The sequence below is a fragment of the Astatotilapia calliptera genome, chromosome 3 (genome assembly GCF_964374335.1).
Source record: "Astatotilapia calliptera chromosome 3, fAstCal68.1, whole genome shotgun sequence".
NCBI lineage: Eukaryota > Metazoa > Chordata > Actinopteri > Cichliformes > Cichlidae > Astatotilapia > Astatotilapia calliptera.
Window position 1 is genome coordinate 1,126,949 of NC_137424.1, and position 21,027 is coordinate 1,147,975.

General features: G+C 41.6%; 2 long non-coding RNA genes across 2 annotated transcripts; both read left to right on the plus strand.

Moving 5' to 3' along the window:
- The first annotated feature begins 561 nt into the window (after window positions 1-561).
- Window positions 562-4,744, plus strand: LOC145423595 (uncharacterized). Its single transcript, XR_013904645.1, has 2 exons — window positions 562-3,869; window positions 4,604-4,744. It is a non-coding gene; the product is annotated as an uncharacterized LOC145423595 (long non-coding RNA).
- A 5,841-nt stretch (window positions 4,745-10,585) lies between these two features.
- Window positions 10,586-16,448, plus strand: LOC145423596 (uncharacterized). The gene is made up of 2 exons (XR_013904651.1): window positions 10,586-11,944; window positions 13,941-16,448. It is a non-coding gene; the product is annotated as an uncharacterized LOC145423596 (long non-coding RNA).
- The last annotated feature ends 4,579 nt before the right edge of the window (window positions 16,449-21,027 follow it).

Below are 21,027 nucleotides of genomic sequence, written 5' to 3' on the forward strand. Positions count from 1 at the left end.
CTAAGTCATGTTAAACCCATTAAAGCGTCGAGCTCAAATATCTTTTCATGTTTGTGCACTGCTCTCTTGTCGGCACACATTTTCTGTTTATTGAAGCCTTTTGTGAATAATTTTGATCATGTAAAAACTGGGAATTGGTCCCTATTGACAATACTCTTATTTTTTGCATTGAATATGTCATTCAGGAAAGGTAATTGGTCACTGAAGTTTTTGCAACTGTGTATTTCTAAATTTTGTGGCTTCAGTGCACACAAATTTATATTGTTCAGTTTGCATGTTAAAAGCCTGCCAAGCACCCCAAGGCTGATTATGCTTGGTAAGAAGTCATTTATGACATAGAGCTGATTAGACCATATTAAAATTTCTGTTTGGCACAGGAGCTTTTTGTGGACACAGGTATCCAGTCTCTGTTTTGTTAGCTCAAATTTCTGTAATTTCCTTTATAAACCAAGGTTGTTGGACATGTGTCTCAGTGAATCCAGCAAAGTAACAATATCAAATTTCACATTACATATTACTGATCAACAGTAGTCTAGCTACACCAACAGCAGAAATACTGAAGTCAATACTGTAAAGTTTAACAGCAGCACAAACTATAAACTCCAAAATAACCATACAGTTGATTCACCTCCGGTACTTTAACTGGGCTGACTCTTTGTTAGGTGTGTTTAATGGGCAGAATAATTCCCAATTATGTACAATTATAATATGTTAAAATGGACTTATGTACATAAGGCCATTAATAATTAACTGTACGTAGCTATTTGCTTTATGACTATCTAGACAGTGTGAAGAAGTGAAGTATTGAAATTATTTTATGTTGCATAATGACAACATGTTGCCCCTATACATTTAAGGACAAAGTTCAATGACCGCCACCTGCTGGATGGTGAGTGCAGAGGGGCGTGTAATTGTTGAGCTGGACAAAGAGAACACCTGTGCTGATGCAATGTCAGTCTTCTTTGGTTCATTCTATGTATTGAACCTGGAATACCAGGAGTCAGCGTGTGCAAGGTTTTTTGTAAGGATAAACCCTGAAGAGGGAACAAAATGTACCTCCAAGGTTGGGACAAGCAGGAAGACTGGGACCACTGTGAAGCGAAAGGTTGTTCACATTAACCCTCATGTCACAACTTTCCTCCAGTGGCTTACTGAATTTGAGTGGAGAACTTCAAATTAGGGAAATTAGTAAATTTCTTGTATAATTTAAGTGACCAATGTGTTGTTACCCATGTCTCCACAGATGATCCATGGCCCATGCTTTCTGGACATTTACACAAGACGAGCAACAATGAAGACAAGCTCTCTCGCCATCTTGCAAGACGCTGTCTCTGTCCAATAGGTTTTTTTGAGTGCAACAGTTTTGATTTTTTTCCCTTCTTTTACCCATCCATCCATCCATTCACTTCCGCTTATCCTTTTTCAGGGTCGCGGGGGGCGCTGGAGCCTATCCCAGCTGTCATAGGGCGAAAGGCGGGGTACACCCTGGACAGGTCGCCAGTCTGTCGCAGGGCCAACACACAGGGACAGACAACCATTCACACTCACATTCACTCGCACATTCACACCTAGTGGCAATTTGTATTATCCAATTAACCTATCCCCACAAGCTGCATGTCTTTGGACGGTGGGAGGAAGCTGGAGTACCCGGAGAGAACCCACGCAAACACGGGGAGAACATGCAAACTCCACACAGAAAGACCTGATGGTGGAATTGAACTCAGGACCTTCTTGCTGTGTGGCAACAGTGCTAACCTTCTTTTACCCGTTTGTTAAAAATTATTTCAGCTACTTACACTTTAATTGTCACATGTATTGGCTCACCCTACAAATCAATGAACTCAGTCCACAAAGCAAGATCAGGGTTCAGTGCAGGTCAGTCAAGTTCCTTCACACCACACACGCTCATCCATGTCCTTGTGGACCCTGTTTTGTGCAATGATTTGGTCGTGTGAGCCAGTATTTTGGACAAAGTGTATATAAAGGCAGACGTGTGGGGCTTGATATTATATCCATTACAATTCAGTTTGTTTGTATGGTGCCAACAAAATGAATGCCAAGGCACTTCACATTGTAGGTTTGAGACCCTACAAAATATAAGTAAGGAAACCCAACACTTGAGCATGTGTTGTCTGCCATGATATGGATATGACATAATATCGTTATTGTTTGTACAACCATCTGAGAAAATAATGGATTACATGGTTTAGTAAAAACAAGTGCTTCCTCAATGAAAATATGTTTTCAGTTCTTTTCAGTTTTTGATTTTGGAAATGTGTATTTCAGCAGGGAAGAATCAGAATTGAAATAAAGTGGTGTAAAGCACATGAATTATATTTTGTGTGTGTGTGTGTGTGTGTGTATCCATCCATCCAACTTTTTTGGAACCCTCCAGTCTCTTACAGTATGTTACTGTTAACTGAAATTACGGTAAATTACGACCTTTTAAAAGAGTAAATGACCGCCTGTTGGGACACGGTGTCCTCTAGCAGAGATGAATATTTTTGGTACTGATGATGCGTACCAACGGTAAGTTACTGGTTAATATATTGCAGTTTATTACCTTGCAGCGGGCTTACAGTGACATACCGTGAATAAACGGTAGTATACCAATTTATTAATCACAGTATGATGTTACTTTGTTGACGTAATTTACGACATAACGACATAACGGTATCTCACTGACATAACTGTCGCCAGTGAGATACCGTAAAAAAGGCTACGGTGCGTTACCATAATTTGTCCAAGAGTATTATACCACACCAGCAAAAAACGGTATCATCCTGCAGAAAGGTAAGCTACCGTAACACGGCGTCACGATATGACGCTGGCAGCAGTGACGCCAGTATGTTACCGTAAAGTGGCGATGAAAAGTCTAACGGTGCAGATACACGGAGTAATCAGAAAAGTTTAGCATGAATCTGGACATTAGATTTAAGATTTAAGTTTTAAGCTTATCAGATATCACTTGTTAGAAGCTCCTTACCGTTTGAATAAATCTCTTCTCAATCTGCTGTCCTCTTCTGCTTGCATCTTTTTTTTTTCATCTAACACTGACGTTATTTTTTCTCCGTGAAAAACACAGCAACTCATCTTATCCCGGGGTGCCAGGAAGTCGAGCTGCGGATCTCAGCAGACAACTTTTCAAACTGATTGCAGGTTGATCCAGGTATACATTTGAAACAGGTTCTCCTCGGTGACGTGACAGTCGGAATGCATCTGCGTAACCATGGTTACAGGGGGACGCTTTGGAACTCTGCTGCTCAGCAGCAAAATATTTCAGATCAATATGTAAATACTCCAACTCTAAAACCAAGTAATATAAATATGCTGCATATGTGTATAGTGCGTTCATGTGTGTGTGCGCTGCGTGGTGACGTAGGCGCGTGCATGTGTGCCCCGGTCACAGCTCCTTTCAGCATGGCCGGAGGTAAGTCACTGCCACGTTGCTCTCAGCTAATTAAAGTTTGTTCAGATCCCAAGCTGCAATGTGAATACAGCCAAACCGCCGCGTTTTTGTTTGTCATTAAGAGACTCATTCGGGATAAGTTTTGTGGAGGGCGGAGTTCACTAATATACGCTTATGAGTTTTAGCCGAGAACGCAGCTAAAATGCTAGCATGCTAAGTTAGCCTGATTGCTAGCGGCTACTCGCGGCAGTCTTTTTTTAACAGCATGCACTCTTTTTTCCTTCGTCAGGAGAGGTGTACTGGCAGTCGCGTGACACACACAGATCAGACACATATTTCTGTGTTGCAGATGTGCAGTAAAGAGCCAAAGACCCAGTACTGTCTCCTGCCTCTTACTTTCACGCCAGAACACAACGCAAGAACAACAGGCGTAACACATGAACGAGTTACACATACTGAGGTGAGTTGTTGAGGATATGTCGAGCTGTTGATGGGCACGGCTGTTTTTGTGCTCTTATATACTGTTAGCCTGTTTTGCTGGCGTTAGTGAAGCTGTTTTCAACTGGATGTAACATTGTTGAACTCTGATGATTAATGAATAAACTCTCGATGTGACGATGTGAGCATGTAATTGTAACCCTGTGTTCATTTAGTCGTTTGATACCGTTTAATATCCAGTACATCTATTGGGTGTTTTATAACATGCCCTGGAATCATTTTAAGTTTTACAATGCCGGTGATTTACGACTCTTTCGCGACAGTCAACTGTGGCGTAAACTCTGGCGGGTCTCAGAGCTAGCTTATGTGAGCAAGCAGTGACATCTATACATGCAGTAGCCTTAAAATACTGATTATTTATTCTCCTGCTAGGTAAGAATTTGTGTTTTATACGTTTATTGTCACATTGTGCGCCATGTTATTGTTTCGGTGAAATGAATTTCTACAATGGCGGACTTAGACAAAATAGTGTTACTGTTAATTTGACTCTCTGCAGTGTTTAAATGCTTACATATACACACACAGTTACTGTCCCGCCACACGTATCAGTTCTGCTTCTATGCCCCATCTTTGTTTACTCTTTCCCACCCAACAAGTGCATAAATAAGATGTTAAAAACGTCATCATCATATCAAACATGATCGATTTGGGGGGAGTTTGTTTGGCACATGCTGACTGCATCCTAATTATAACCAGAAGAGGAGGCGAGAGCAGAGAACGAGAGTGCAGCAGTTTGGTGAAAGGAACAGGTGAAGAAGAGGTGAGCATCCAAGAGACGAGCAAGAGGACAGTTTCAAAGCAGACATTATGGCACAATAAAAGCTGTAAGAGCAGAGATTCATTCATATCTTTACTATTTTTCTTTAGCTTCTACTCCCGCTGCTTACAATAAATCCGAGATAAAGAACAAACAAGAACAACTCACATGGCATTGATTGTTTAGTTCAGTGTCACTCTGTGATTGTTTGACATTTCATATAAATGTGACTCTAAAATATAGTCAATAATATTAAAAAGCTGCTGTTACTGAATGAAACTTGAAGGATTATGATAAACTTCAGTTCTTACTGAATCTGTAACATTGCTTTTTTTAAAATTGTTAAATGACTTTTGTGTCACTGTGCACAGTGAAAAGCTCACCTGATGTAGTGGTGAGGCCATGTTCACCACTAGATGGAGACAACCTGGCACAGGTATTTTCTATACACTAAATTTCACACTGAAAAGCCTTGGTGGGAATTGTTGTTTCATAGAAAGTAAAGGAAAACGCTCATACTCTCTCCCGCACTCGATATATGATCCATTGTTGATCTGCACGCAGCTGTTGTCACAAATGTGGCACTCGCTTACGTCACTGTCATGAGACATTCTCGCAAAAAAAAAATCACGGTTTTAGTAACGCAGTAACGCAGCGTTCCTACGGGAAAGTAACAGTAATCTAATTACCGTTTTTGCAATAGTAATCCCTTACTTTACTCGTTATTTGAAAAAAAGTAATCGGATTACAGTAACGCGTTACTGCCCATCTCTGGACGTCATCATCCCGTAAGCCAATTAGGTTGTCACTAGGGATGGGTATCGTTTAGGTTAGGTTAGCAGTGCTTAAACAATGGAAAAAACACAAACTTTGTCCAAAAACCTCTCATGTTTAGCTGTTTTCCACTTTTTCTTTTGTCATTTTAGCTTTTTTGGCCAGGATGAAGGGAGCATCTGCCATCAAACAAGAAGACAGCTGCATGTAACTACGACGGTGTTTGCTACTTCACCTTACATGCATTAATGTAATAACGTGGTTAGCCTACTCAACGTAAATTACACACGAACAACATTAAGCTCCTCGCCCAGAGAAGAACGGCTGCTGCTGTATCATCATCCGTCATCATTTCCGCTACACTGGCAGGGCTATGGGCCAGGACTCTCGTCTTCGGGTTCTTGGGGGATGTTGCTAACTCCGGGTCTGATAACAGGCACCACAGCCGCAGTAGATGTGCTTGGTGTGAGGTCTTGCAGCAAGCTATCAAATATGGTGCATTTCTCGGCTTTTAAAAAAACGCTATGCGTCGCCAGGTTCGTCGTCAGATTCGAGATGTTACCTCCTTTGCACAGTATCACCTTAAAGCACTTGTTGCTGCTGAGTTTGCATCTTTTGCTGTGAAATACAGCCAGACTTTGACCGCTTCGCCTTGGGCATTTTTAATCTGTAGCTCTGCTCTAAAAGAACGTACGTACCTGGGCCCGCCTACTATCCTCGGAAAGGTAAAATGATTGGCTAGAATCCAAAGTGTATGATATCTCAGGGGAAAAAAAGCACCGAAATAAAGCACCGAAATGTGCGCTGCTTTTCGGTCTGTTTACTACAGTTTATGTCAGAACCGGTACCCATCCCTAGTTGTTTTTATTTGTTTGCTTCTTTTTTCTTGCTTTGTTTGTTGGGTTTTTTCCTTCCTGGTCTGAGGGATAGGGGTTCTAAGTGTTGTGGGTAGGGGATAAACTGCTGGAAGCAACTATAAGACATGTGAGTGTGTCATTAATCTGTATTCTGATATTTCAGTTTTAACAGTCACTGTGAAACTTGCTTGTTTGGCGTTTGACAATTCTGCGTGTATTTGCTTTTCTTTGTTGCTTCAACTCAATAAAAATATCTTTGAGAAAAAAAAATCCTCATTCAACTCTATATAAAACGTCAAACAAAGATAAACCACAAACAACAAACATGAGTCTATTAGTCCTTGCTCTGATTGCCCTGTACCGTCTGTCTTAGGGCAACAGTTCGAACAGGGAGTGGCCAGGATGTGAGGTGTCTTTCATGATGTTTTGGGCCTTTCTAAAACAGTGGGCGTTGTTTGACTCTTTACTAACTTTAAACCCCACCATAACAATTTCTCCCTGACAAACTTCTGTGCATCCATTTAATCATGCGAAGCCAGCACAAAATCACACACATACCCCTACAGCAAAGCTTTAACATAACCACAATGCAACTCCTCCCTTAAACGGGAGAAACCACCCTAATTCAACCAACTCTATATAAAACGTCAAACAAAGATAAACCACAAACATTTCTACACTTCTGTGTCTTCCACGCAGCACAATAGGCAGAAAAACACCGATTACTCACAGTCTACAACAAAAGAAAAACCTGCTCTTTTCACAACTCTCACAGCTAAAGTCAAAACTCTTACCCAGTGCCTCTGAAATAATAAAAAATCACCAAACACTCGGTTACTCTTTTCACTCGCGCCCTCTCACTCCCTTCTTCCTCATACAGCATACACGCTCGCTCCCGCGGACCCGCTCGGCCCCGCGGGCTCACTCGGCCCCCACCTTTTTTCTCTCACAGAGACAGAGAGAGGGACCCTTTTCCTTTTTTTTTTATTTCTCCAGCACACATACACACACAGAATCTCAACTGAGAGAAAGAGGGAGAGAAGAGAAAAGAGTTGTAGAGAGGAAGTTTTTTAGCAGGAGTTTCAAATCTAACAGATTTATACAACTTATTTACACACACCGGTAATTTATAATCTATATACACACGGGCCCGCATAGACGTCATACCAGAAGAGGTTACTCCTATCTTTTTTGACTAATTTAAAAGCACCTATAGCCCAGGCCTCGCCTTGCTGGTCAATACACGCCTCGGGAACGCCCTCCCGATAGCGCTCGAATTCCTAAGAAAACACCATATGCCAGAACAACTTTATCTCAGTTCACTATTTCTCTGCTGGTGTTGCCAAATTTTTGACTAATTTAAAAGCATCTTTCAGCCCAGAGCCTCGCTCTTGCTGATCAATTACCCGTCTCAAGTACGCCGCCTCGAAAAACGGTCAAATTACTAAGTTCTAGTACTTTAAAACTGCTTCCCCGCCCGGACACCCGGATCTCCACCAGCGGCGTGAATATCCCAGATCACGCTTTTGGCTTTACTTAAAGTTCACAAGCTCCTGACGTTTAAATAGGAGGCAGCCGGTCCGCGACTCTACCTGCCAATTAATGCAGTAGAAGGCAATCACTCATAGATTACCTGGCCATTAAGGGCGTCCCAAGTGCCCCCGGTAGACCAAACCGAGCTTAACCATAACAACGCGTCCGTTGCATGTGGCGTCTGCCAAAACGCTGAACAACTGCATTCCTAGGGGCCGCGCCCCAGTCCTAAATTAAATTTACTTATTTTAAAAGCCTCACTGTGGGTACCCTGCCCTCCAGTTTAATTACCTGAGACCCAAAACCGCGTTTTTGCTACTCAATCAAAATCTCTCTCTCTTAAGTAGTTGTTGCCTAACCACGTCCTAACCTAGCAGTCATATACAGCTATTAATTAATCCTGCATTTTTTTGTCAAAGACATTTCTCACCATGAAATTACCCGATTACAGTTAGCCTTTGCAGTAATTTCCATATCTTAGTACTGCAAAATCAACAGTAAAAAACTCTAAAGGATGTTAGCAGTTTAGTACTGTAATTTGCATGTAATTGTGGGAAAATTCCATGAGATTACACTATTTTTACGGTAACTCACCGTACTCATGGAAACAGCTGTAAAATACAGCAAATGTAACAATTGGTGATGTTACTGAGATTATACTATTACACCATCCGGATTTCTGTTGTTTTCTACTGTAGATCTAAGAGTAATTACTTAAATCCTCATTCAGTGTGTATTACTATAAAATGTGATTCACTGTGAAAGCAGTATAACATATAAACTACAATATACAGCATAATTTTTAACTTAAGGAGTAAGTTGCAGCCACACTAAAATTTAATTCCTTGAACTGAATGGAACCTCATATATTAATAAATGCATTTGTTTAGTCAAACAATGTGAAACATTAGTAATACTATTAATTAATAGTATACTTGTAAGGTTAGTATTGTGATAGAGTCGAGTATATTTTAATTATACTCTTGTAGACATTATGACATTATGCTAGTACAATTATGGTGAACAAAAAGTACATCTAAAAGTTAATTTCAAGAATACTGTTATGTACTAAAACGGGGGCCAATATAGTCCCAAGAAGCATTATTAGTATACGTACTAGGTAAGGTATACTTGGGAAATATAATTGAAGTATACTTATTTTTGTATGGCCAGCAACAAAAACTAATGGCTACATTTAGAGTAATGTTTAAAAATGACTTCATTTAGCAGGATGTTGCTTTTTTCTCTTCTTATTCTTTCTTATACTGGACCTTCATTTGTTTTGTATAAGGTGGTACTTTTTAAGACACCTCTGCCTAACTACAGTGAACTGATTTAATAATATGCTCTGGTCGTCATTTTACACAAGGTGTCACATCCATGAAACCTACACCACTAACCAGCATCAGTCCTACAACTTCACTCTCAAAATTAATAAATTCTGGGACAAGCAGAAACTGTATTTTTAGCGGTGCATTTTGTTGCAGGCCAGACTGCTATTAAATGCTCTCCTAAAGAAATAATTCCTTTGTAGCACCACTTCGTCTTGGTTCAGAAGAGATGTCCTGATATACGTGATTGTTAGGTATTTTAGTACCATGGGAGCATTTACTGGATATTGTTTTATAGTGACATTATGCAGGAAAACTCTGTCATTCAATAAGGCCCCTTTGTTTTAGTTATTGTTCTCTTTGACCCAAGAATTGATGTGTGAGAATCACAGGCTGGTACAAGGTTGAAATACCACAGAGATCACTCCCTCAGCTACATTAGTTTCTTAATCTTTTAGGACACGCCTGTTGAAGGCCAGATGGTTTGTTTCAGAATTCACTAATGAAAGAACTCTTTATTTCGTGCCTTGAAAATATGTCGCTGAGATAATCACAATTGTAGCTGAACTGATACACTACACAAAGGATGCTTCTTCACCCAAGGGCAGAAAGACGCTCCCTTATCTTGGTCTGTACTGGTTTAAACTGAGAATCTGCTGACTCATGAATTTGTCCCTCTATATAAACTGTTGTACTTGTGAATAAAGTTGAGTCAATTTGGGAAGACAACCTGAAGCAGTCTCTGTTTTCTTGTTCTCCCAAGCTGCTCCCGAGCTCGTACTAACACGCTGAATGGCATGCTTGAATATTACTTGAGAATATATTTGACTGTGTTACAGACTAAGGTACATTCTCTGCTGATAGACGTCCACGCCTCGGAGGAAGCCGATCCACGGATTAGGCCCTGGAAGCCGTTTCTTTCAATTTTGGTGTCAGAAGTGGGATCCTGACGAAGGTAGGCACTCGTCTTTTATTTTATAAGACTGTGTTATGCCTTTCTCAGTGATCCACATAGAAACGGGATACGCTGACGAGGCCTTCTTTAGTGGCCCACATAGAAACACAGGAAGTTGCCTGTTGTTTTGTAAATTAAAGCAGAAAGGACACAGGAAGTTGCCTGTTGTCATAAACTAAGAAGTTGCTCACCAGCAGAAAGGACACAGGAAGTTGCCTGGGGTCATAAAACGAGAAGTTGCTCGTTAAAAAGTGAGAAGTTGCTCACTAAAAAGATAAAATTGCTAGCAAAAAATCAAGTAACCTCAGGTGTGCCACAGCAAAATAAAAACTAACTTAAATCCTTCAAGCGTCTAAACCCCTCTGGAAATCACTGACCATGGGTCAGAATAATTCAAAGACCTTAGACGGGTCCGATAAAAAATCAAAATTAACTGTAAAACCAGATACCACCACTTGGGTGGGCCTGATTATAGATATATATTATGTCAACGAATTCCAGGTGTGACTGAATCTCAGCTTATTGAAGAAGTAGAGGAACTAGACCCTAAAGATGACCAAGCAGCCAACACCACCTCGTTTTTGTGGATAAACGATGACAAAATCACAGCCTTTTTTCAAAATCTAAAGAAATTTCTGCTCACAATGTCTAGAGATAAAATCAAACGTTTCACACACTGCTGGACTAATGAGGCATGCACGCCTGAAGGAGGAAATGATCAGATTTTCATAACAACATTCTTAAACAATATTCATCCAGAATGTTCACAACTATTGAAGCTGACTGCCACTGATAATCTCTATGACATGAAGATAAAGAACTTTATCACACTTGTCAAAACAAAAGCTGGTGCAGATCTTTTCCCCAACAGCACGAAGGCTAAAAGTGTTAAGATGATGTTGAATTTTGATGTTGAAGGCTCAGAGGAAAGTGAAAAAATGATGTATGCAGGGGCCCCGCCCCCTCAACAAGCGCAGCAGGGAGATTTCAGAAGGAGAGATAGGAGTGGAGACGCATGTTTTTATTGTGGAAAAATAGGACACTGGAGGAGGGAATGCAAATCAGCAGCACGTAGGTCTCAACCACAAAACACAGGACCAGCTCCTGCCACTAGGCGTCAGCAGAGCTCTTCCAGACAAGGTAACTGGCAACGCAGACAGGAATCACATCAAAATAATGGCCCTTTTGCACTTAGGCAGCAACCTTATAATCCACATTTTAATCCCCACCCATATGATAACGAAAGACTGGACCGACAATAGGGAGGCCCAGGTGAAGACGAGGGACAGTGTGAAGCACTACACACGATGCTGCATTTGCAATTGTCCCGTAACACAGAAAGCTTGCCCACGTTAGATATAGAAATAGGTGAAAAGATTTATTCCTTTTTAGTTGACAGTGGAGCCACTAAAAGTTCACTGTCTGGAAAATTCTATAGTGGGCCTGTTTCCTCTGTGTGCATCAACACCATGGGAATAAACGGAACTCTAGTGCAATGCCCCAAAACGCATTCTCTAAAAACACGCTGGGGCCCAAAACCAGACGAAATTACATATCATCCATTCATAATTATTCCAAACTCGCCTGTGAATCTATTAGGCAGAGATTTAATGGCAAAAATGAACTTGTGTATTTCATTTAACACAAAGGGTGAAATGTTTGCAGACACTGATAACAGCTATGTTTTCTCTGCCCTATGCACCGACACCATGGAGAAGGAACAGCCTCTGTGTCAGCTGGACGCCTCAGCAGAGAATGAACTCAATATCCATCTGACTGGTACCCCACGTCACACACTGTGCCAAACACGTGTACAGACACCACTACCAGGTAACCCCATGCCTGGAAGCCACATATTTGTTTCTCTCACACTGTTCAACAACATGATAACTGCTCACACCAGTGAAGGCCAAACAGTGGTTTTGTCGCATAACTCAGACATAGGCTATGACATTACTGCACCATGTCGACACATAGATCTAACCTACCCCATACACTGTACTATCTTTGCTGTCACATTGCCAGCTGAATATCAAAACATGACATTATGGTCAAGAGGTGAGAATGATGTAGGATTTATCGACTGTACACCTTATCATGCTCAGCTGAAAAACAACAAGCCGGTATATGTCAAGCAATATCCCATTTCCGCTGAAAAAGCCGCAGCCTTAGACATCATCATAGGAGATTTATTGACAGCTGGAGTAATAAAGCCCACAGTATCTCCATATAACACTCCTGTCAATCCTGTGCCAAAGCCTAACAAACCTGGCGTATGGCGTTTCACACAAGACTTAAGGCAAATTAATGCAGTCATTATGCCTCTGCCACCTCTTGTCCCAGATGTTCCCAGCATACTGACATCTATTCCAGCAACAGCCACACATTTTACTGTGGTGGATTTGTGCTCCGCCTTTTTCTCAGTACCTGTGCATGAGGACACACAGCCGATATTTGCTTTTACACATAGAGATAAGCAGTACACATGGACTCGCTTACCCCAAGGCATGGTAGACAGCCCTGCGGCTTTCTCAATGGTGGTACGTGCTACCCTGGACGGCTTCATTCCTCCAGAGGGCTGTACTCTGATCCAGTATGTAGATGATCTCCTCCTCTGTGCTGAAAGTGAAAAACTATGTCAAACTGCCACACACATGCTACTCCAGCACCTCCAACAGACTGGCCACAAAGCATCAGCAAAGAAAATGCAGTACTGTCAGACTTCTGTTCAATATTTGGGATTTACACTGTCTCACGGACAACGTTCCATGACTACAGACAGGGTCAAAGCTGTGACCTCTGTCCCTAAGCCCACTACACAGAAGGAAATGCTGTCTTTCCTAGGCATGGTGAACTATTGCAGACAGTGGATACCAGACTGTTCTTTTCATGACCACATTCTGCGTGAATGCTGCAAAAAAGACAAGCCTCCTCGAATACTGTGGTCAACAGAAATGACTGCCTCTTTCAATGCATTACAGGGAGCGCTAACCTCTGCCCCTTGTTTGGGTCTGCCTGACTACCACTTACCGTTCCACCTGTACGTCACAGAGAACGGCACAACCTGTGCAGGCGTATTGGCCCAAGAGCATGGCTGTGGCTACTGTCCAGTAGCCTTCTACTCAAAGGTGCTGCCAGCAGTAGTTCAGGGGATGCCGGCCTGCCTGAGAGCAGTAGCAGCTTGCTCTATCATGATAAGGGACTGCGAGAAGCTCACACTCTCACATGACACTATTCTACACACCAATCACCAGGTCACGACCATTCTAGCAAACATAACTACACAACATATGACCGCACAACGTCGCTCAGGTTATGAAGCTACACTGACTTCAACAGCAAATCTCACTATAAAAGCAAACAGCGCACCCAATTCGCCAGCACACTTACTCATTCGTATGCTGTGTTCCTCTGACCGACAGGATGGTTCAGACGACCCTGACGATCATGATTGTATGACACGTATACAGGAATCCACAGCACCACGCCCAGACTTAGAGCAGACACCAATCCCAGACTCAGTCATTGTTTATGTGGACGGGTCCTGTTCAAAACCAAATGACAACTCATTTCTTTGTGGCTATTCGGTGGTGACATTGCCTGACATCATACTAGAGGCTCACTCATTACCATTTCACTCAGCACAAAAAGCAGAGCTCATGGCTTTAATACGCGCCTGTGAGTTACATGTGGATAAGCGGGTAACAATTTACACTGATAGCCGTTATGCATTCGGTGTGGTGCATGACTTTGGCACATTGTGGAGACAAAGAGGCTTCACATCTGCTGATGGAAAATCGATCGCTAATTCTGATTTTGTTCAAAGACTTTTGCAGGCTATACAGCTGCCATCGGCAATTGCAGTTGTTAAAACGAAGGGGCACAGCACGGCTGACACAGACGAAGCAGTGGGAAATGCTCTTGCAGACGTAACCGCGAAAGCAGCTGCTGCCTCACAGCAACCACCCAGAAAGGAAGTATTATCTTTGCCTTTACAGCTGCCACTTGTCGCACTCCCAGACTATTTAGAAACAAATGTTGACCTAAAATTCATACAAGAGCAAGCCTCTGCCTTAGATTACACTTACTGGGAAAGTAATGATTGTACCTTAGATAACAGAGACGGCTTATACAAAAACCTTGAGGGTTTGATTGCCCTCCCATCTTCACTACTGCCAATCCTTGTCCGCCATTTTCACGGTGTGAGTCATGTCGGACAAAGAGGGGTAATAGGAGCAATAAAATCAAGATTTGTAATCGAGAAAACATCACACGCAGTAAAACGCATATTAGCAACCTGTCTAACATGTGCACGAACTAATGTAGGTAGCTCAAAAGCAAAACATCAGCATTTACCACAACCAGATTTCCCATTTCATACATTACAAATTGATTTTACACACATGCCAGCACAAGGAAACATCAAGTACTTACTGGTAATAGTGGACCAATTTAGTAAATGGGTAGAAGCTTATCCAACATCAAAAGAAACTGCAGAAGTAGTCTGTCAAAAGTTGTGCAATGAAATAATACCCAGATTTGGAATACCTCACCAAATTAACAGTGATAGAGGACCTTCATTCACATCAGAAGTAATTCAAAAGTGTGCTAAAACTCTAGGAATAGACTGGAAATATCATGTGCCATACCATCCTCAGAGTTCAGGAGTTGTAGAAAGAATGAATAGGACCATAAAAAATCGCCTGACTAAAGCAATGATAGAAACAGGAATGACCTGGGTCAAATTACTTCCTCAAATCCTCTGCGAGATTAGAATGACTCCATCCGCAGCAACCAAATTATCTCCATTTGAAATAATCATGGGAAGACCGTTTCCAACACCATGGTCAGCCTCCAGAGGGGCACCGCTATTGGAAGGGGACATAGACACTGCATTGTCTGACTATGTTCATAACCTGGTAGAAACACTGAATAATAACTATCAGAAAGTTTGTCTCTCTCAGCCTCTCCCTTCCACAGATCCAACCCATCCGTGGAAACCAGGAGATGCGGTGTTGGTGAAGTCGCTAAAACCAAGGGCACTCAGGGAGGCCGCGTGTTCCAGCCCCCAGACTGTACTTGCAGTGACGAGAACCAGCATCCTAACAGACGGACAACCTCAGTGGATTCATGCCAGCAGGGTTAAGACCAGCCCCACCAAACCACCTAAGGCGTCGGATCAAGTAGATGACGACTCAGGCGAGCCAGCGCCCGGATTCAATACACCTACACACGCACAATCACTGATTAACACACAACGCCTGAAAGAGCCAAGACTCAGAAAGCCCTTTGATCCCCCACCTGAACAACAACAAGGTACTCGAACATCCAGCAGGAACAGAAAGCCTAGAGTACCACACAATGTCTAACCTGATAAAGATAGACTCGTTTCATCCTGATAATGGAAAAAATGAAATGCCCATTGTCATCACACGACGCTTAGGTCTCTCGAACCTGGGACCAGGCCAGGAGACGACTGAAGAACTGTGTTTTTTTATATATTTAGATTATTAATCATATCTACTGCATTAACCTTAGGATTTTTATTTACTATTTTGTATTGTAAACTGCAACCCTGTTCACATTTCTACAAGCCACATTTTGCTGACAATACCTCATGCTCCACTTGGCAAGACACCCACCTAGTACAGCTACTTCAATGTATTTGCAATTAGCACAAATTGATCCTGAGGATGTGCCAGATGTTACCAATGATGATCCTGGTGTGTATATTGAACATTAGGCTGTGAACTATTACATTTTATGATTTGCTTTTTATATTATGTTATTACATTTGTGATTTTTCCTTTCTATTTGAGTTATTATTTTAAAAAAATAATAAAAGAGGGGAACTGTTAGGTATTTTAGTACCATGGGAGCATTTACTGGATATTGTTTTATAGTGACATTATGCAGGAAAACTCTGTCATTCAATAAGGCCCCTTTGTTTTAGTTATTGTTCTCTTTGACCCAAGAATTGATGTGTGAGAATCACAGGCTGGTACAAGGTTGAAATACCACAGAGATCACTCCCTCAGCTACATTAGTTTCTTAATCTTTTAGGAGACGCCTGTTGAAGGCCAGATGGTTTGTTTCAGAATTCACTAATGAAAGAACTCTTTATTTCGTGCCTTGAAAATATGTCGCTGAGATAATCACAATTGTAGCTGAACTGATACACTATACAAAGGATGCTTCTTCACCCAAGGGCAGAAAGACGCTCCCTTATCTTGGTCTGTACTGGTTTAAACTGAGAATCTGCTGACTCATGAATTTGTCCCTCTATATAAACTGTTGTACTTGTGAATAAAGTTGAGTCAATTTGGGAAGACAACCTGAAGCAGTCTCTGTTTTCTTGTTCTCCCAAGCTGCTCCCGAGCTCGTACTAACACGCTGAATGGCATGCTTGAATATTACTTGAGAATATATTTGACTGTGTTACAGACTAAGGTACATTCTCTGCTGATAGACGTCCACGCCTCGGAGGAAGCCGATCCACGGATTAGGCCCTGGAAGCCGTTTCCTTCAGTGATAATGTAACACATTATCACAGTTTAGCGTGTTGTGTTGTGTTGGATTGTTACGTTTTTAAAGCTTTGTAATGCGACAGGTGCGATAGCCGACACCACACCTTCACCTGACGTACAACGTGACGTATGACGCACACGTCGGGTATTCACTTTCAAAACAACACTGGGGATAGAAAATAGTGCTCGAGGTGGTTAATGCTCCTTTCGCTGGTTGCCAACCACCATTAAATAACAACAAGAAGAAAATATTGATCTGCTTCTCTTAGTTTTGCACGTTTAAGCCGCAATTCAGACTCAAAAAAAGCTGCAAAGCAGGAGAACGACATGGCCATCAAATATTCTGTGCCACAGATACAGTTCGCTGCAGCACAGAGTGATGATGAGACCGTTAACATGTGCAACTTAGAAGTAGTCAGAGGTAACTGGATGTTCAATCGGGTTAAATGCAAGGTTGATTGGATTATATCTGAAGATCGTATGCTATTCGTGGTAACTCTGCTAGACTCCAAATTGCTGCTCGTCCATGCGGGAGTATCTCAAAATTAAATGAAACCACTTAACACTTTTTCCCTAAAACGGACTGACATGGGACACATTAAAGTTGGATCGGAACCTGCTAATCAGTCTGAAGGTAAGTGTTTTTTTCACTTATTCGAGAGAAGTCCGAAATGCGTTCTTAGTACTGTTTGTTTTGACTTTTAAGCTACCCTACCAGGATATTTTCATTTAAAGACAAATTGTCAATATCTCTGAATGTGGAGACTCAAAAGACTAGTTAGGTAATTTGCCGATGGATTTATGAGACTTGATAGAAACTTGGACGTTTGCAACAGGTGAATCGGTGAACTACCGAGGTTGCGCCCAAATGCTTAAAGCTGTTAGCTGGTCAGTGTTTTCAGGTGTGCTTGTACTACCTGTACGGTGCGGAGTGCTGACTAAGTCATGTTAAACCCATTAAAGCGTCGAGCTCAAATATCTTTTCATTTTTGTGCACTGTTCTCTTGTTGGCACACATTTTCTGTTTATTGAAGCCTTTTGTGAATAATTTTGATCATGTAAAAACTGGGAATTGGTCCCTATTGACAATACTCTTATTTTTTGCATTGAATATGTCATTCAGGAAAGGTAATTGGTCACTGAAGTTTTTGCAACTGTGTATTTCTAAATTTTGTGGCTTCAGTGCACACAAATTTATATTGTTCAGTTTGCATGTTAAAAGCCTGCCAAGCACCCCAAGGCTGATTATGCTTGGTAAGAAGTCATTTATGACATAGAGCTGATTAGACCATATTAAAATTTCTGTTTGGCACAGGAGCTTTTTGTGGACACAGGTATCCAGTCTCTGTTTTGTTAGCTCAAATTTCTGTAATTTCCTTTATAAACCAAGGTTGTTGGACATGTGTCTCAGTGAATCCAGCAAAGTAACAATATCAAATTTCACATTACATATTACTGATCAACAGTAGTCTAGCTACACCAACAGCAGAAATACTGAAGTCAATACTGTAAAGTTTAACAGCAGCACAAACTATAAACTCCAAAATAACCATACAGTTGATTCACCTCCGGTACTTTAACTGGGCTGACTCTTTGTTAGGTGTGTTTAATGTGCAGAATAATTCCCAATTATGTACAATTATAATATGTTAAAATGGACTTATGTACATAAGGCCATTAATAATTAACTGTACGTAGCTATTTGCTTTATGACTATCTAGACAGTGTGAAGAAGTGAAGTATTGAAATTATTTTATGTTGCATAATGACAACATGTTGCCCCTATACATTTAAGGACAAAGTTCAATGACCGCCACCTGCTGGATGGTGAGTGCAGAGGGGCGTGTAATTGTTGAGCTGGACAAAGAGAACACCTGTGCTGATGCAATGTCAGTCTTCTTTGGTTCATTCTATGTATTGAACCTGGAATACCAGGAGTCAGCGTGTGCAAGGTTTTTTGTAAGGATAAACCCTGAAGAGGGAACAAAATGTACCTCCAAGGTTGGGACAAGCAGGAAGACTGGGACCACTGTGAAGCGAAAGGTTGTTCACATTAACCCTCATGTCACAACTTTCCTCCAGTGGCTTACTGAATTTGAGTGGAGAACTTCAAATTAGGGAAATTAGTAAATTTCTTGTATAATTTAAGTGACCAATGTGTTGTTACCCATGTCTCCACAGATGATCCATGGCCCATGCTTTCTGGACATTTACACAAGACGAGCAACAATGAAGACAAGCTCTCTCGCCATCTTGCAAGACGCTGTCTCTGTCCAATAGGTTTTTTTGAGTGCAACAGTTTTGATTTTTTTCCCTTCTTTTACCCATCCATCCATCCATTCACTTCCGCTTATCCTTTTTCAGGGTCGCGGGGGGCGCTGGAGCCTATCCCAGCTGTCATAGGGCGAAAGGCGGGGTACACCCTGGACAGGTCGCCAGTCTGTCGCAGGGCCAACACACAGGGACAGACAACCATTCACACTCACATTCACTCGCACATTCACACCTAGTGGCAATTTGTATTATCCAATTAACCTATCCCCACAAGCTGCATGTCTTTGGACGGTGGGAGGAAGCTGGAGTACCCGGAGAGAACCCACGCAAACACGGGGAGAACATGCAAACTCCACACAGAAAGACCTGATGGTGGAATTGAACTCAGGACCTTCTTGCTGTGTGGCAACAGTGCTAACCTTCTTTTACCCGTTTGTTAAAAATTATTTCAGCTACTTACACTTTAATTGTCACATGTATTGGCTCACCCTACAAATCAATGAACTCAGTCCACAAAGCAAGATCAGGGTTCAGTGCAGGTCAGTCAAGTTCCTTCACACCACACACGCTCATCCATGTCCTTGTGGACCCTGTTTTGTGCAATGATTTGGTCGTGTGAGCCAGTATTTTGGACAAAGTGTATATAAAGGCAGACGTGTGGGGCTTGATATTATATCCATTACAATTCAGTTTGTTTGTATGGTGCCAACAAAATGAATGCCAAGGCACTTCACATTGTAGGTTTGAGACCCTACAAAATATAAGTAAGGAAACCCAACACTTGAGCATGTGTTGTCTGCCATGATATGGATATGACATAATATCGTTATTGTTTGTACAACCATCTGAGAAAATAATGGATTACATGGTTTAGTAAAAACAAGTGCTTCCTCAATGAAAATATGTTTTCAGTTCTTTTCAGTTTTTGATTTTGGAAATGTGTATTTCAGCAGGGAAGAATCAGAATTGAAATAAAGTGGTGTAAAGCACATGAATTATATTTTGTGTGTGTGTGTGTGTGTGTGTGTGTGTGTGTGTGTGTGTGTGTGTGTGTGTGTGTGTGTGTGTGTGTGTGTGTGTGTGTATCCATCCATCCAACTTTTTTGGAACCCTCCAGTCTCTTACAGTATGTTACTGTTAACTGAAATTACGGTAAATTACGACCTTTTAAAAGAGTAAATGACCGCCTGTTGGGACACGGTGTCCTCTAGCAGAGATGAATATTTTTGGTACTGATGATGCGTACCAACGGTAAGTTACTGGTTAATATATTGCAGTTTATTACCTTGCAGCGGGCTTACAGTGACATACCGTGAATAAACGGTAGTATACCAATTTCTTAATCACAGTATGATGTTACTTTGTTGACGTAATTTACGACATAACGACATAACGGTATCTCACTGACATAACTGTCGCCAGTGAGATACCGTAAAAAAGGCTACGGTGCGTTACCATAATTTGTCCAAGAGTATTATACCACACCAGCAAAAAACGGTATCATCCTGCAGAAAGGTAAGCTACCGTAACACGGCGTCACGATATGACGCTGGCAGCAGTGACGCCAGTATGTTACCGTAAAGTGGCGATGAAAAGTCTAACGGTGCAGATACACGGAGTAATCAGAAAAGTTTAGCATGAATCTGGACATTAGATTTAAGATTTAAGTTTTAAGCTTATCAGATATCACTTGTTAGAAGCTCCTTACCGTTTGAATAAATCTCTTCTCAATCTGCTGTCCTCTTCTGCTTGCATCTTTGTTTTTTCATCTAACACTGACGTTATTTTTTCTCCGTGAAAAACACAGCAACTCATCTTATCCCGGGGTGCCAGGAAGTCGAGCTGCGGATCTCAGCAGAAAACTTTTCAAACTGATTGCAGGTTGATCCAGGTATACATTTGAAACAGGTTCTCCTCGGTGACGTGACAGTCGGAATGCATCTGCGTAACCATGGTTACAGGGGGACGCTTTGGAGCTCTGCTGTTCAGCAGCAAAATATTTCAGATCAATATGTAAATACTCCAACTCTAAAACCAAGTAAAATAAATATGCTGCATATGTGTATAGTGCGTTCATGTGTGTGTGCGCTGCGTGGTGACGTAGGCGCGTGC